Raw genomic sequence first — 5,960 nt, forward strand, 5'->3', positions numbered from 1 at the left:
TGCCAACACCACTTGTTGAAGAGGCTTTCCCTGCTCCATTTAGGGTTTCCTGCTCCTTTATCAAAAATTAGTTGATTGTATGTCTGGGGAAAATTTTCTGAGTATTCAAGCCTATTCCACTGATCTGAGGGCCTGTCCTTATTCCAATACCATGCTGTTTTGATAACTATTGCTTTGTAGTACAGTTTAAAGTTGGGGAAAGTAATTCCTCCCATATTCTTTTTCCCAATGATTGCTTTAGCTATTCGAGGGTGTTTATTGTTCCAAATGAATTTCAAAAGTGCCTGATCCACTTCTTTGAAGAATGTCATGGGTATCTTTAGAGGGATAGCATTAAATCTGTATAATGCCTTGGGGAGTATTGCCATTTTGATGATGTTAATCCTGCCAATCCATGAGCAGGGTATGCATTTCCATTTCCGCGTGTCCTCTCTTATTTCTTGGAGCAGAGTTTTATAGTTTTCTCTGTATAGGTCCTTCACATTTTTAGTCAAGTTGATTCCAAGATATTTGAGTTTGTGTGGCACTATTGTGAATGGGGTTGTTTTCTTAATGTCCATTTCTTCCTTATTACTATTGGTGTATAGAAAGGCCATTGATTTTTGTGTGTTAATTTTGTAGCCTGCCACCTTGCTATATGAGTCTATTGTTTCTAGAAGCTTTTTGGTAGAGTCTTTAGGGTTTTCTAAGTAGAGTATCATGTCATCTGCAAACAGTGAGAGCTTGACTTCTTCCTTTCCTATCTGGATTTCCTTGATATATTTTTCTTGCCTAATCGATATAGCGAGTACTTTCAGTGCTATGTTGAACAGGAGTGGTGAGAGAGGACAGCCTTGTCTTGTGCCAGAATTTAGAGGAAAGGCTTTTAGTTTTCCTCCATTGAGGATAATATTTGCCAGTGGCTTGTGGTAGATGGCCTTAACTATATTGGGAAAGGTTCATTTCATTCCCATCTTGCTGAGAGTTTCAATCAAGAATGGGTGTTGGACCTTATCAAATGCTTTCTCTGCATCTATTGATATGATCAAGTGATTTTTTATTTTTCTTGTTGATGTTGTGTATTATGTTGACATATTTACAGATGTTAAACCATCCTTGCATTTCTGGGATGAAACCTACTTGATCGTAGTGGATGATATTCGTAATGAGGCATTGAATCCTATTTGCCAGGATTTTGTTGAGGACCTTTGCATCTGCATTCATCAGCGATATTGTTCTGTAATTTTCTTTTTTCGTAGCATCTCTGTCTGGTTTAAGTATTAAGGTGATGTTGGCTTCATAAAAGCTATTTGGAAGTGTTTTCGTTTTTTCGATTTCATGAAAGAGTCTTGCCACGATTGGTAGTAGTTCCTCTTGGGAAATTTGAAAGAATTTATTAGTGAATCCATCTGGGCCTGGGCTATTGTTTATGGGCAGATATTTGATAACTGTTTTAATTTCATCAATAGTGATGTGGGTGTTTAGATATGCTACATCCTCTTCATTCAACCATGGAAGAATATAAGAGTCCAAGAATTTATCTATTTCTTTTAGGTTCTCATTTTTAGTGGCATAGAGTTTCTCAAAGTAGTTTCTGATTACCCTTTGTATCTCAGCCATATCAGTAGTGATCTCTCCTTTTTCATTCCTAATATGAGTTATCAAGTTTTTCTCTCTCTTTCTTTGTTAGTTTTGCCATTGGTCTATCAATCTTGTTTATTTTTCCAAAGAACCAACTTCTGCTTTCATTTATCTTTCGGATTGTATTTTTGGGTTTCCACTTCATTGATTTCTGCTTTCAGCTTTGTTATTTCCTTCTGTCTTTCTAATTTGGTTCCTTTTGTTGAGCACTTTTTAATTCTATGTGCTGCATCATTAAGCTATTCAGGTAGGCCCCTTCTTCCTTCCTGATGTGTGCTTGCAAAGCTATAAATTTTCCTCTCAGTACTGCTTTTGCTGTGTCTCATAAGTTCTGATAGTTTGTGTCTTTATTATCATTTGTTTACAGGAAAGTTTTGATTTCCTCTTTGACTTCATCTCAGACCCACTGGTTATTCAGTATGAGGCTGTTTAACTTCCAGGTGTTAAAGTTTTTCTTCTGTGTCCCTTTGGAATTCACATATAATTTCAGAGCCTGTGGTCATCAAAGGTAGCCTGCAAAATATTCTTGATATTATAGAGGTATGTTTTATGTGCCAGTATGTAGTCTATCCTGGAGAATGTCCCATGTACATTGGAGAAAAATGTGTATCCAGGTTTCTGGGGATGGAGTATCCTATATATATCTACTAGGCCTCTTTCTTCCATTTCTCTTCTCAGATCTAGTATATTCTTGTTGGGTTTCAGTGTAGTTGACCTATCCAGTGTTGACAAAGCCGTGTTGAGGTCCCCCATAATTATTGTTTTGTTATTGATATTATTTTTGAAATTTGTCAACAATTGTATTAAATATTTTGCTGGCCCCTCATTTGGTGCATATATGTTTAGGGGAGTGATTTCTTCCTGCTGTACATATCCCTTGATTAATACAAATTGTATTAATACAAAATGCATCATCTGATATTAGGATGGTTGCTCCAGCTTTTTTATGGGTGTTGTTTGCTTGTATAATTTTTCCTCCAGCCTTTTATTTTGAGTCTATGTTTGTTTGACTATTCAGATGCATTTCTTATAGGCAGCAGAAGGTTGGATTGAGTTTTTGATCCATTTAGCCACTCTGTGTCTCTTAACTGGTGCTTTTAGTCCATTGACATTGTGAGAAAGAATTGTCCTGGGATTTAATGCCATCTTTATATCGAAATTTGTGTGTCTTTTGGTCAGTCTTGTCTTAAACTAGGTCTTTCAGTCTTTCTCTTAAGACTGGTTTTGAGTCGTAAACTTTCTGAGCTGTTGTTTGTCTATGAAACCATGTATTTTTCCGTCAAACCTGAAAGTGAGTTTTGCTGGGTATTCTTGGCGAATCATTTATTTCATTGAGTTTTGTCACTATGTCCCACCACTGCTTTCTGGCCTTGAATGTTTCTTGTTATAGGTCTGCTGTAAATCTCAGGATGTTCCCTTGAATGTAATTTCCCTTTTTGATCTTGCTGCTTTCAGGATTCTTTATCTGTGGGATTCATCATTGTGTCTTGGGGTATTTTTTTTTTTGGAGTCGCTTTTGGTTGGTACTCTTCGGGCATGCAGGATTTGATCGCATATATTCTTTAGCTCTGGAAGTTTCTCTTTAATGATGTTCTTGACTGTTGATTCTTCCTGGAAATTTTCTTCCTGGGTCTCTGGGACTCCAATGATTCTTAAGTTGTTTCTGTTGAGCTTATCATAGACTTCTATTTTCATCTGTTCCCATCCTTTGACTAATTTTTCCATTGTTTGTTCATTTGCTTTAAGTTTTTTCCCCAATCTCTCCTGCTGTATGGAATTGTTATGAATCTCATCTTCCACAGCACCAATTCTATTCTCAGCTTCTGTTAGACTGTTGGAGAGCGTATCCATTTTGTCATTCAATTCGTTTACTGAGTTTTTCAGGTCTGTTATTTGACCTGTTATTTCAGTTTGGAGTTTTGTGATTTCTGTCTTCTTATTTTCTTGGTTCTTATTAGTGTTCTGTTCAACTCGATCCTTTGTTTCTTTGAGTTCTTTGAGCATTTCCATATTTATTTTCTAAACTCCTTATCTGAGAGATTGATTAGTTGGTTGGCCATTTTCTGGTCATCAGAATTGTCATCTTCGGGGCCGGGCGGTGGCGCTAAAGGTAAGGTGCCTGCCTCACCTGCGCTAGCCTAGGACGGACCGCGGTTCGATCCCCCGGCGTCCCATATGGTCCCCCAAGCCAGGAGCGACTTCTGAGCGCATAGCCAGGAGTAACCCCTGAGCGTCACCGGGTGTGGCCCAAAAACCAAAAAAAAAAAAAAAAAAAAAAAGAATTGTCATCTTCATTCTCTATGTCTGATGCTGGCCTGCATTGTTTCCCCATTGTCACACTTGTATTGTGGGGTTTTCTACGTGTTGTAGTGGTTTTCATTGGCTAAATGATGCAGGCAGCACACTCCTCTGGCTCTGCCCTTTCTGGATCGGCTGACTTGCCTCTAAGGGAGAGGAGTCCTCTGTGGATGAAGCCTCACACAGGATGAAATCTTAGGCCTGAGCACGCAGCAGAAAAGACAGTCCTGGGAGAAATGCTGGGCTCCAATGATCCAGCTCAGTTCTTAGTGTGATTTTTTTTCTTCTTGTTGCAGTGGCATTCTTTCTTTAGAAAGAGCGCACAGCTGGCCCGGAGAGATAGCACAGCGGCGTTTGCCTTGCAAGCAGCCAATCCAGGACCAAAGGGGCTGGTTCGAATCCCGGTGTCCCATATGGTCCCCCGTGCCAGGAGCTATTTCTGAGCAGACAGCCAGGAGTCACTCCTGAGCAATGCCGGGTGTGGCCCAAAAGCCAAAAAAAAAAAAAAAAAAAAAAAAAAGAGTGCACGGCCACGTAGTGAAGTGAAGCCATGCTCTTCTGGAGCCTCTGGGAGAGCAAATTTTCTGGACTGAAACTCTCAAGAGGTTCAGGAGACAGGACAGGAGGCAAACACACAGGCAGCACTCACAGTTTCTCACAGTCAGGCCCCATTGGGCCCGTGTAGAATTTCCCCTCCTTTCTGTTTTTCTGTTTACTAATTCTTTTCATGGACTTCTTTTATTTATTTATTTATTTATTTATTTATTTATTTATTTATTTATTTATGCTTTTTGGGTCACACCCAGTGGCGCTCAGGGTTACTCCTGGCTCTGTGCTCAGAAATCGTTTCTGGCAGGCACGGAGGACCATATGGGATGCCGGGATTTGAACCACTGTCTTTCCTGGATTGGCTGAGTGCAAGGCAAACGCATTACCTCTGTGCTATATCTCCAGCCTCTATGAACATATTTTGGTTGTGTTTATTGTGTACTTCCCTCCTCCAATGTCCTTTTTTTGTACCAAATAGAAACGTTTCCACCTATAGTAGAAAAGAATGAAGTCTAAGCACAAAAATCCCTAAAGACAACAAGTACAAATTCTGAAAAATAAAAATGAAAAAAGAAAGAAATATATAGGTTCTGGAGGAAAAGAAAAAGAGGCATATTTAAGACATTCATTATAACTAGAAGAAAAGACTGGTATGGCAATAGCACAGCGAGTAGGATATTTTCCTTGCACGTGACCAACCCAGGTTTAATCCTCAGCATTCCATTTGTTCCCTACCAGGAGTTATTTCTGAGTGCAGACACAGGAATAACTCCTGAGTGCTGCTGGCTGTTGCCCAAAAACCAAAAAATAAAGCTGGTACAGAGATTTTGGTCATTTTTATATTAATTTAATCACAACTATTCAAGTATGACAATAAACCTACAATAGGAAATGGAACTGAAATACCATTTTCAGAGATGTAGTATAGTGGTTAGGATGCTTACCATGCATGTAACTGACCCTGTGATCAATCCCCAGTACCTCATTAGGTCCCCAGAGAACTGACAGGATTTATCCCTGAGCACAGAGACAGGAGTAATTTCTTTTTTTTTTTTTTTTTTTTTTTGGTTTTTGGTTTTTGGGTCACACCCGGCAGTGCTCAGGGGTCACTCCTGGCTGTCTGCTCAGAAATAGCTCCTGGCAGGCACGGGGGACCATATGGGACACCAGGATTCGAACCAACCACCTTTGGTCCTGGATCGGCTGCTTGCAAGGCAAACGACTCTGTGCTATCTCTCCGGGCCCGACAGGAGTAATTTCTAAGCACAGAGCCAGAATTAAGTTCTTAGCACAGCCAGATGTGATTCAAAAAACTGAAGTAAAATAAAATAAAATGAACCGAGCCTTGGGAATCTGTGGAACAGCATCAAAAGAGCAAGTATAGATGTAATTGTCTTACATGAAGAGAAGGAAGAAATCAAAAGCTTTTAGTGAGGGCAAAATACTTTAAAATTTTGGTGATGGGACCACACAGATAGTACAGAGTAAGGTAC

The sequence above is a fragment of the Suncus etruscus genome, chromosome X (genome assembly GCF_024139225.1).
Source record: "Suncus etruscus isolate mSunEtr1 chromosome X, mSunEtr1.pri.cur, whole genome shotgun sequence".
Lineage (NCBI taxonomy): Eukaryota > Metazoa > Chordata > Mammalia > Eulipotyphla > Soricidae > Suncus > Suncus etruscus.